Source organism: Maniola jurtina, chromosome 23 (genome assembly GCF_905333055.1).
Source record: "Maniola jurtina chromosome 23, ilManJurt1.1, whole genome shotgun sequence".
Classification (NCBI taxonomy): Eukaryota; Metazoa; Arthropoda; class Insecta; order Lepidoptera; family Nymphalidae; genus Maniola; species Maniola jurtina.
Genome location: NC_060051.1, coordinates 2,444,510 through 2,457,364, shown reverse-complemented (window position 1 = coordinate 2,457,364; position 12,855 = coordinate 2,444,510). Strand labels below are relative to the sequence as shown.

Sequence of the window (12,855 nt, the reverse complement as noted above, 5' to 3'; positions counted from 1 at the left end):
TAAAACCTACTTAGTTTTTGAACCATTGCTTTTTGCTAATTTTAGGTGAATACAAGTATTACGATACAAGTGTTAATTAAAAATATAACACCGCCGACAAGTGAAGATTACAGTAACTAGAAAAGAGCTGATAACTTTCAAACGGCTGAACCGATTATACCTAAGAACACTCGCGATCAAGCCGCCTTTCAAACAAAAAAACTAAATCAAAATCGGTTCATTAGTTTAGGAGCTACGATGCCACAGACAGATACACAGATACACACGTCAAACTTATAACACTCTTTTTGGGTCGGGGGTAAAAAATAGTAGATAATATGACGTATCATTGCGTTAGTGTGGTTCCGTCTTTCGTCAATAATAAGTTGCTTGCTCCTATTCGATCGTCGATCAACTGACTACGAGTACCTCTGTTTTTTTATCATGAACATTATATGCCACACTGAAGATTTCAATCCTCTAAATATTGCGTTTTGATAATTTGCTAATTCTAAACACACCAACCACAGTACGTACAGTTTATTAGACAATTCCTTTACCAATCATGACAAATATCAATAAATCAATAAATCACGACACAAGAATGTATAGTTGGATTGCAAGAGATTACTATTAGACTTTTATCTTATAAGAAAATAGGTCTTTAACACAGATATTAATTGCAAATAGGTATCCTACAAATTTTTACAAGTAGGTGAAAAAAATACTTATTTACTGCAACTGGAAAACTACTGGGTTTCAAAAAATTGGCTTCATAGAAAAGATGCCATAGCATGCACTATGTACTTATGTTGGTTCTAGTGTACGCTAAGAAATGTACCTAAAATTACAACAGTTGCACATTTATTTACCCAAAAACTTTATACGTACTACTCAAGAAAATACTTAAATAAAACAGTACATACCTACTTATTATCTATTCTATTTATTAACTTCTATAATTCACAATTAAAACTACTACGAAATTAACTGACATAAACTAAAGTTGTCTAGCACAGACTATAAAGAAATATTATGCTCTAATTTCAGTCGAAAAGGTACATTTGAATTTGGTCAGGTTATAACTTATACCTAGCATCTAGACCAAAGTATCTACGCACCTAGATATCAGTTATCTAGACTCTCACAAAGACACCCTGTGTTGTACACATGCAGTATAAGCGAATAATACTATGTCGGGAATGATAACAGTATAGCAAATAATAAATAAGTACTTGTCGGTCATAAGGTTTATTTATAAGATGTGTCGTATTCATAGACGATGCTAGTAAGTTTTGAAGAAAACTTTTTTTAGACTCCACCTGAGAAATTGTCCAGTAACTCAGATTATTTTCAAAAATTAGCAAAAATAGCAAGCAGATCAGCTCTTTTTAAGCCGCCATCTTTTATCGACATGGTCTTAAAAGCAGATAGTACCATATGTACTATAGGGGCTCTATTTTTTATTTTCTACTATTAACTCTACTTTTCGCGTTATGTTGTTATGATTAAGAGACTCATTTTTATTTTCTGCAATGATCTAACACTATTTTTTAATTTACTTTTTTTATGGTATGATAGAAAAAACTATTGCTGACATATTTTCAAAAAAAGTATCAGATGTACCTGCTCATAGCTCTAACCCCTAAATAATTGAAATCTCTAATAATACCTAGATAATAATATGTATCTTGTTAATCATAAATTATAAACATCAAACTTTTATAAGTGTTTTGTGAACATGCTGTGGGCGTACCTTCTTGAAATAATAAATAAATAAATAAAACTGAATTCTTTCATTCCAAATTTTTTTAATTCTATTCTTTTACGTTAAATAGTGAAATTTTCTAAAAAATTAATAAAAAGAAGACAAAAAGAAAGATTACCACAAAAACTTTAGGCACATTTTGTTAAACCAAAGATTTGAACCTGTTTAGTCCATAAAAATGTATTTGTTTTGTAGTGAGGCCAGTATGTTATTAGAAAGAATTTGAATGATTTGTTTTCCGAGATAAAAAGGAGCAAATGTCACTGTCCAGGTCTTTATATATACCCGTGCAAAAACATACGTTGATTCGTTGCTCAGTCGCGACGTTATTGAAGGACAAACCAACAAACCAATAAACCAACAAACAAACACACTTTCGCTTCTATTATGATATGGGTAATGACTAATGAATGTTAGATCACACTATAGATGCGCGTCGCAAGCTTTTTTCTGCGCGCCCGGGCGGGGTTATCGCGGAAAAGTTGAGAATTTTTCAAAATTTTATCTACGTACGTAGGAGAGCTGATAACACGCTCACACATGCAACTAGTGATGTGCTTGAATAATGCAGCTATGCAACGAGGATGTCGACTATGCAACCACCATAGTCGAGAAATCCAATTTCATATTCTTATCGGAGTTTGAGTTTGAATATAAACAGAAACTTATAAGAATATTTTTAAAAACTAGTGATGTTAAAGGTTACATCATTGTCATATTCCAAACTTTTATGAATACTTTTGAAATAACTAATAATTAATTAAAATAACTATTGAAAAAAAAAAATATATTTAACTTTGATAACATGTGAATCTTCTTGCGTTAATGGCAGAAGAGATTTTTCCGTGTTATAACCTAGACATTAAAAAAAAGAAAATCCTATCTACAAGTTTTAAAACACTGCAGAAATAAAAAATCTGAATTCCTAGAAACTATGGTAAACGTTATATTAAAATAGCTTCAAAGAAGGTTAAAATGTTTTTTTTTTTTTTATTCCATTACAAGTTAGCCCTTGACTGCGATCTCACATGGTGGTCAGTGATGATGCAGTCTAAGATGGAAGCGGACTAACTTGGAAGAGGTAGCTGTATGGTTGTTCAATTAAACCCATACCCCTTCTATCATCTGTAGAGAAAATTATAAAATTATTTACCTTGGTACATATTAAGTTTTTGCTGTTTTAGTATCTTTTGTCGTAGTCTAATTTTTGACTTCAGTTATTTAAATGCAAATAATTTCCCCGCCCTATTAACCAATAAAGTAGTCCAAGAAGCTAACTCTAGATTTCTTGAAGACATAACTACAAAACTGTTTTAAATAAAATTAGGATTTATTACGACTACCATTAAGTTTATAATCGAGATGTTTGAAATGTGTTTTTTGGATGTTTCGTTTCGTGAAAAAGTGTATTTTTTCGTTAGAAAAAAGATAATGAGCTCTGTGTTTTAAATGGAAATTTTATAAGTCGTTGCGCTGCCGGTCGGTTGCTTTTTCACGTTTAAGGTAATTTTCCATTATTACGTAACACTTTTTTGATTTTTTAAATATTTTTGGAATTTTACTAAAAATAGATGTTTTTAATATACAAATTGTTTATAAATAAAGAATTAGTGGAGGAAAAAGTAGCATTTTTTAACATATTTTCTAGTAGTTAAGTGTTTTATCTAAAGTGATGTTTTATTTTCTGTGATAGGTGGTGAGTACTTAATAAGTTTATCTTTTCGTGTTCTCATTTTGTTATCAAATTCTAGTTGGGAAATTGGAATATCGTAATTGATTTTTGCTATTCTTTAATAGATGTCGCTATGTTTTGTAAGCTACGTGTAAATCGGAATGTTGGTAAACGCATTTTTTTTTATTTTAGTTGAAATTTTAGTGGGTACGTATTTTTAGTTGTCTTGGTTATAGTTTTAGAAAGTTTATTTCCTTAAAAGAAAATTTTAACAAGGCATTCATTGTCTCTATAAAAATTATAGTGTTTATAAAGTGTCATTATTTATTTTATGGTCAAATTTTATACTGTACAGCCTATATGCCAATTACTACTGATTCACTTTACTCCCTATATCGTTCCATCGTAACTTCTTAAGAGGGGTCTCTCCGTCACTCGCTTCATACAATCGTAGTTCCAATTTCATTTGAATATTAAGTAACCAAAGTCCATGAAATTTTGCAGACATATTCTAGAAACTAATATCTATGTCTGTGGTTTTCCAGATTTCTGTTAAAAAATTCGGTTTCAAAGTTACGCGGTCTTAAAAATTTTCATAAAAATCTTTGAGCCCCTGTAATTTTAAAACTACATATTTTTAGAAAAATCTAAAACACCACAGACACAGATATTAGTTTCTAGAATATGTCTGCAAAATTTCATGGACTTGGTTGCTTGATATTCAAATGAAATTGTAACTACGATTGTATGAAGCGAGTGACGGAGAGAGCCCTGTTAACGATCAAACCAATTTATATAAATAAGGTGTCAATTATTATTACTACAATACCTAGGTTTTATGGCATGCGGAAATTTGTAAAGTTGCAAAGTATTTTTACGAGCGTTCGAAGAAAATTGGATAGTACCTAAAACTCCACTTACTTTAGCCTTAACTTTACGTTGGTTATTTTAATTCCCCATTAATTTTATGTGTACAGGTAGATACCTACATGGGTTACCTTTTCAAGACCCATCTTGATCGATTTTAACAGTAATTAGCACTGACATAGTTTGCATTGAGGCTACTTTTTAGTCCGCAAAATCAAAGAGCTTTCAAGGGGTTTTTAAATTCTTAAGCTAAGTCCACGCTGCCGAAGTCGCAGGCATAACATATATAAGAAGAGAAACTGACAGACTGATTATACCTGCAATTTTTAGAATTATACTTGAGAGTTGAGATATTAAAAGGTTTTTTCTTCAACGTACCTACGTTAGACTCATTTTAGGAAGAATTTTAGAGGTAGGTATAACCAGATAGATAGATATATTAGAAGTCTTCATTGCACAAAAAAACATGTAAAGGAACACAACACAGAAGGAAGAAAACAGAAAAAACAATTGTGTGCAAAGGCGGCCTTATTGCTTAGTGCAATCTCTACCAGGCAACCTTTGCTGAAAGGAGAAGCTAGTGTTGGATTATGTACCTAGATTTTATAAGTGTATTTTTGTGGAAATAAATTATTTTGTATTTTCAGAAATACGATCTGAGCTCAGCCTAGGCAAATCAGTTTTATGTTCTTAGGTACCTACTTTAATGAAAGTTTAAAAAACTACCAAAAAAAAAAAGGTAATTTGACCTACTACCTACTAATATTATTCAACCGTGCTATTTTTATAGGTAGTAATTAATATCAAAATAGGACTTCATGCATTTGAAAAATATGTGAAACTAGCTGATACCCGCGACTTCGTTCGCGTGGATGTAGGTTTTTTAAAATTCCCGTGGGAACTCTTTGATTTTCCGGGATAAAAAGTAGCCTATGTGCTAATCCTGGGTATAATCTATCTCCATTCTAAATTTCAGCCCAATCCGTCCTGTAGTTTTTGCGTGAAAGAGTAACAAACATACACACACACACACACATACAAACTTTCTCCTTTATAATATTAGTGTGATATACAAATTGTCATTCATTAATTTTTTTCTTAAAAAATGCTCACCAGTATCCTTAACGCAATGCAAGTTCGTTGTAAAATATGGAATTAAAAGCCCACATAAATTATTACGGCATGAAATTATGCAGTGTTAACAGCGGCTAAAAGGTTATAATCTTAAATAATTTGATGGTTGAATGGCGCTGCTACCATAATTGTCGCAAAAAATGCACCCCACGGGCGTATGCAAGAAAAAAAGTTACTCAGTGGACGCAAAGGGAAAAAATTAAAAAAAAAGAAAAAAAAAGTAGGGCGGCACGCGCACCACCAATTAAGTCGTTCTTTTTTCAAATGATGTCGAACACAGTTTTTTTTATTGGCTCCAAATACAGGGGGTGGTCTTTTTTCTTTTCTCCCTTTCGTGGACTCTAAAATGTGTCAGATTAAATGTTTTTTTTTTTCGACGATTGAAAGCGGTTTGTATTGACACGCAGTGTTTAGACAGGGAGCGTTTTTTGCTCAACTTTTTTGAAATGTGAACGTAAAATTAGTACTTTGCTACTGTTTAACGGTCGATTTCAATGGGGTGGTTTTTCACACTTTTTTTCTACATCCGCTTTTTTAAAAATTGGTTAGGTAGGTATGTTTGAATAATCGACATGGTATCAAAAATCATGGTAGAATTTAAAAATTCTGAGTTCTTATAATAAAAATAGTTTTTGTTCTTTTTTGTACTAAGCTAAAAAACACTTGAAGTCAAAACCGTAGGTGGTGAAAAATTCTTGGATTATCCGGGGAAAAAGTAACTCCAGGATGCAAGGTATCCCTTTACCAAATTTCACTGCCGACAAACAGATACACTTACGCATTTCTAATATTAGTATGAATTAATGCAAAAGCTTTGTCTAAAAAAACGGTTTTTAATTTAACTTACCCTATAAAATTATTTAATACAAATAGCTTTTTTTTTTAATCGAAAATATTACAACAAAACTTAAAGCTCTCCTTATCTAATTACTGTACACATCATGCCAGCGTCAAATGGTGCCAATAAAACTGGCTGCATTTCCGCGTTGGAAAGCCAGGCTGGTCCTTTGCGCAAAAAATGAGCCAGCCCTTCTGTCGCTAGATGAGACTTTTAAAATTGAATTCGCATTTAGCAATAGATATTTTTTATTCACGGTCAGAATAATTGACACCGAGTATTTAGAGAGGGTGCGTTTTTTCCTGTTTGATAAATATGCTTGGCCACCGTTTAACGATTCGGTTGGAGGGAGCTTTTTACGTTCACGTTTTTTCTACCATCTTAATTCTTTGTCCACAGAGTTTTTTCATTAGGAAATAGTATTTTTAGGGATCCATTATCTCAAAAGGTACAAGTTTTTAATATTCCTAATTAAATAAAAATTTAGTAACAAGTGTAAATTAAAAATTTATGACACCCCCGACAAGTGAACACTAACTAGAAAATAGCTGATAACTTTCAAACGGCTGAACCGATTATCTTGCATTATAGCTAAGAACACTCTCGATCAAGCCTCCTTTCAAACAAAAAAAAACCTAAATTAAAATCGGTTCATTAGTTTAGGAGCTACGATGCCACAGACAGATACACAGATACACACGTCAAACTTATAACACACCCCTCTTTTTGGGTCAGGGGTTAAAAACACGACTGCCCTGCCAGATATAGTTTTTTTTTTAATTTATAGCCAGTGTCACTCACGACGAAGTAACAATTCTAACTAATTTTTGATTGAGTTTGTGCCGATGGGGCTGGCATATAAGATATGGCATTAAAAATATAAGAATTAAAGAAACATTGCTTTGTTTCTACACAAAAAGGTATCAAATCTGTAACCCCTTTTTTAGATCACATGCTATATACAGATATATACCTAGTACTAGTATAGACTTAATAGTATCGCAATGGTCAATTAAGTACTTCCCATTTATAATTTAAGAACTATTCAATTGAAAGAGTCGTAACGTAGTATTATGAATTCAGTTTCGTAGTTATCGATCCTTACACAGACAGACATACAGCTTTGTTTCAACAGCGGGTATCACTTGTCACGGAATAGTACCATCAATAACGTTTTACGTTTGCTGGCTAAGAAAGCATGGAACGTGTTTTCATTTTTTCATTGTTATTTATGGTCTGAAAGCTTTAGCTGGGTCAAACTTCAAGGTCGCCTCACCGACATGCTTAGGTGTTTTTTTATTCAGATAAAACTGACTTGCCTTGACTGCAATCTCACTTGGTGGTAAGTGATGCTGATGATGCAGTCTAAGATGGAAGCGGACTAACCTGGAAGTGTGGCAGTTTTCATTAAACCCACACTAATTACGCGTAAAGTCCGGCGTTTAACTTTTAGGTAAACTAAGGAAAACTAAATGAACATCAAATATCTGATTGGTTTGCTAAAATATCTTTATCCATTTCCGCTTTCGTAGATACCGGGTCTTAGGCTTATCCAAGGTGTAATTACAACGTTAGCAAAAATATAACACTATTATTATACCTACTAGTTACTACCTAAACACAAACCAATACCAATAACCATTTTGTCTAATTATTATTGTATATATATTATTGTATGTTTAGTGATTTAGTATTTTTCAAATCCGCAATGCATAACGTGCAAACTCCGGGTCTATGTCCGGCCTACGACATGGCATTGACCCCGTAGCGTCTATTTACGCAACGTGCGTTGATTTCTAGCGTCAGTCAGATGTTTTGTTTGAACTGCATTGCGAACTTTTAAAAAAATACAGGTTTTTTCCGGGTTTTTTGTGGTATAAGATAGAAGAAGAAGACTTAGTCTTCTTTAGTACTGAGTCTTCATCCTAATAACACCACGTATTCATATAAAAAGCCGTCTCCATACAACACAGCATTAACCCTTCACAACTCACGAAAAATCATTAAAAATAGGTCGCGGTGCGTGAGCGTAGTCCTTTGCGTCATTAACCCTCTCCGTAATAACTTTTGTATCGTTTTCCTGCAAGCGGTAAATTACTAGACATAAAACTAGTGTTGTTTCCCACGACTTCGCCTGTCAATAGGATCTTTTTAAGGTTTCTGAGGACCTCCCTGGTACAGTGGTGTGGTCTTAATTAGTGGGAGGTCTCGGGTTCGATTCCCGGTAGAGTTGGGAATTTGATAATTTCTAAATCACTGGTCTGGTCAGGTGGGATGCTTCGGCCGTGGCTAGTTACCACCCTACCGGCAAAGCCGTGCCGCCAAACGATTTGGCGTTCCGGTACGATGCCGTGTAAAAATCAAAGGGATGGGTTTAATAAAATCTGCCATCCCTCTTCCAGGTTAGCCCGCTTCTATCTTAGACTACATCATCACTTACCACCAGGTGAGATTGCAGTCAAGGGCTAACTTGTATCTGAATAAAAAAACCGGCCAAGTGCGAGTCTGACTCGGGCACAAAGGGTTCCGTACTCGGGTAATTTTTTCGACATTTTGCACGACAAATCAAAAAAAAAAAACTATGCATAAAAATAAATAAAAATCTGTTTTAGAATATACAGGTAAAGCCCTTTCATATGATATCCTACTTGGTATAGTTATCTTACTTTGAAAATTGACACAATTTTTTTTTTTTTTAATGATGTAACCACAAGTTCACGGTTTTCAGATTTATTCCTTTACTTGTGCTATAAGACTTACCTATCTAACAAATTTCATGATTCTAGCTCAGCGGGAAGTACCCTATAGGTTTTCTTGACATACACGAAGGACGGACGGACAGACAGACAGACAGACTATAAGGGTTTCGTTTTTCCTTTTGAGGTACGGAACCCTAAAAATGTTTCGTGTGAGTGCATTGGATGTCCACTAAGGTGTGGAATGCCCTTCCGGCGTATTTCCTGCCTAGTAGGTATAACCTAAATACCTTCGAGGCAAGAGTGAATATTTTATATTTAGTAGCTTTTATCAAGCATGATTGTCGTCAAGCGCAAGCCTATTACAATAAAAAAACCGGCAGAGTCGCGCACTGAGGGTTCCATACACGGATATTTTTTCCAACATTTTGCACGATAAATTAAAAACTTTATGCATAAAAATAAATAAAAATCTGTTTAAGAATGTACAGGTCCCTTTCATACGATACCCCACTTGGTATACCTAGTTATCTTACTTTGAAAATTGAAACACATTTTAATTTTTTTTACATGATCTAACTACAAATTCGCGCTTTTCAGATTTATTCCTGTGTTTGTACTAGGTATAAGACCTGCCTTTCATGATTCTAGGTCAACGGGAAGTATCCTATAGGTTTCTTGACAGACACGACAGACAGATAGGCAGATAGACAACAAAGTGATCCTATAAGGGTTCCGTTTTTCCTTTTGAGGTACAGAACCCTAAAAAAGCTATTCTAGGAACTCTTAACAAAAGTAACTTAAGCACGTATTATAAAATCAGTTCCGCATAAAAACTCACTTTTAACTTTGACCCTTTAGCAGTATGCAAATCAGATCTCAAATAGTTATACAAGGGTGCTAATTTTTTTTGTTTTTACCTTTTGTCAAATGTAGGAACCGGTTCGAACCGGTGTTTGAAAGGGATTCCCTTTGTTACGTATGAGAAACTGAGATTGTAAGATAAAAGATGTTTTGTTCATTTGAATTTTGATATGTGTTTTGTTGCTCGTTACGTGAGAAAATAGATAACTTGGCTCGTTAACGAGATTACTGATTATACAGGATTACACAACGATCATTTACTTTTACTGATAACTTTTGTTTTTTCTTATTATGAATGCCAATAAGCTACTCAATTGTACTACGATCTAGCCTAATTTGTGACTAATAAGAAATTGTCATAAAGGGTATCATATGAAAGGGCTTTACCTGTACATTCTAAAACAGATTCTTATTTATTTTTATGTATAATAGTTTTTGATTTATCGAGCAAAATGTTAGAAAAAATACCCGAGTACGGAACCCTCAGTGCGCGAGTCTGACTCGCACTTGGCCGGTTTTTTTATTTCTATACGTTTATTTATATTGATGCTCTGATACAAGTAACACAGGATACAGAGTAAATGAAATATATAACTGTAACAATGAGCCTCAACAGCTGTCTTGTGTCCGAGCGACTCGTTCCGGAATGGACGCATTTTATTATATAGGTAGGTACCTACTCGTAGTGTTTTTATTAAAAGCTCTATATAATAATTGAATAAAGAGCTTTATTTTTTAATAAATAGAGATTAAATAAACTACAAGGTTATAAAATCAAAGTCAAAGTCAAAGGAAAAGTCGGTTATACAAATTGGGTAGGTACTATTTACAATTTCTTATTGTCAAACAATGATGTAATGGTGATAACTAGGTAATTACTTTAACTTAAAACTAAAGCTACAGTGTTCCAAATAATTTACTTCAAAATTAATTAATTTAACAACTTAGACATTAAAAAAACATTTAAATTTAAGCTAAATATCGATAGCTTAAAATCATCGTATTAGTTGTGGTACTGAACCGCTATTTAGGTACATTATATTAGTTAAACTTTGAAAAATAAATATATTAATAAGTGAATCCAAAAATATAGGTATTTTTAAATGCGAAAGTGTACTTGTTTATTGGTTTGTCTTCACTCTCCGCAACAGAGCACCGAATTAACGTAATTTTTGCATTAACATTAAGAAAATGACATAAGATACTTTTTAGCCCGGAAAATTAAAGAGTTCCCACGGGATTTTTATAAACTTTAATCTACATACACTAGGTCGGAGACCTCATAATAGTTAACTATAAAGTAAAATTATTAAGATGCAACTTTAAACGAAATCATGATAAAAATAAAAAAATTTAAGTGCAAAATGTAAGCAACTAAAGTATTTGCAGAGACCTATAAATTTTTATCCCCATTGTAGCAAAGCCCCTAAACTGCGTAGGGTCATTGTAACAAGTAAGTTTATTTGACCGGATATTGCCTTTACGATATCGTTTATGTTTTATAACGATTTTTGATCAATAATAATTTAAGAATTACCCTCTGATATTTTATTTTACCTTTAAACCTTTTCAAATGAAGAAGGGGTTCTTATAATTGGAACTCTACATTGATACAAACCATCAGGACAAAGTTGAATTTGCTGTAAAAAACCTTGCAAAAACATGGTAAAATCTAGTATTTTATGTATGCTAACTATAGGTAGAACTTCTTATATATTTTAATCTATAGTTAGGATTGACGTTTCGACCATATTTTTGTACAAAATTACTCAGTTATGATTCTACGGTAATTTTATCCAAAGCTGTCTAAGAAACTCCCTAATGATTTTAAAATACCCATTCAACGAGGCATCATCACTCAAGAGGTTAGCCAAAAATTTTTTGGTTCTCCATTTTATCTTCTCAGGAGGTAGCCTGATTTTTTTAAAATTTAAATAGTTATGCAGCTATAGCGGTACCTAACTGGTTTTTATAACTTTATCTTTCAACTTCACAACTTTTATATCTACCTATATAGTTTATTTTTTAAATGACTGTAACATACAGACAAACCTCATAACGTTGTTTTATTTATTACCGAACTAGTGGTAGATGCTCTTGACGATTCAAAAGTACCCACTTGTAAAGGTCTAATTGAGTAAAAATATTTTGAATTTTGTTACGGTGCCCTAAAAATCAGTCCTTTACCTATAGTTTCTATAGCCTATTATTATATATTAGCCCTAAACTTTCTTTTTAAAATTACCGTTTTGGTTTGAACCTATTTCAAACATGAACCCTAAGGTTCATATCAAAGAACGGGTGCAATTTAAAATCTCAAGGGTTAGAAATTTTCGTGCGCCTAGATATGAACCACGTTATTTTAACGGAGCGTGGGGTTGTTGAAAAGGTTCTATTATTTTGCCAAACCTATACACATTTTCATTCGTTTCCTTCATAATGCTTTGAAAAGCAAACCGTCTTGGATGGAGCAAATGAGTTGAAAGAGATTTTCCTAATTTAGTATACCTAGGTAAATCTGAAAGTGTATATATTTGTTTTTCTATCATTTGCCTAACCAGATTGGACGTTGTACTAAACTTGTACAGAGATAGATTGCATAACATAGAATACTTTTTACCAAACATAATCAAAATCAAAATCGAAGGAAAATCAAATAGGACTTTTAAAAACCTAAATCCATACCGACAAAATGATAATAGATATGGATGGATAGTATGATAGCCAATCGGGAATGTGCCGCCTGTATCCAGCGGCTCTATCCACCTAGTCTTTTCAGCACCTTGGGACCCCAACGTGTATCGGTTTTTCAAATTATGTGCCCTGCCCATTGCCACTTCAGCTTCGCAACCCGCTGAGTTATGTCGGTTAGGTATTTACTTTGCTACTTCTATGGATCTCTTCATTTTTGATTTGATCACAACTAGTTAGTCATAAAATTGCATCTATCACACTTCACATCACACTATTACACTAATATTATAAAGGCGAAAGTTTGTGTGTAAGTATACATATGTATGTGTGTATGTATGTTACT

General features: G+C 33.1%; 1 protein-coding gene across 9 annotated transcripts in view; it reads left to right on the top strand.

The window, feature by feature from the left end:
* LOC123877456 (zinc finger protein 135-like) overlaps positions 1 to 12,855 on the top strand; it is a 168,979-nt gene that overhangs the window by 47,503 nt on the left and 108,621 nt on the right. For 4 of the 9 annotated variants that reach the window (XM_045924259.1, XM_045924255.1, XM_045924258.1 and 1 more), the window contains exon 1: positions 2,967 to 3,250. The exons of 3 other annotated variants lie outside the window; for them this stretch is intronic. The gene's annotated coding sequence lies outside the window, so the exon portion shown is untranslated. Of the gene's footprint in view, positions 1 to 2,966; positions 3,251 to 12,855 lie in introns of those variants that run through there. 2 more of the 9 variants (XM_045924256.1, XM_045924254.1) reach the window with 1 other exon arrangement.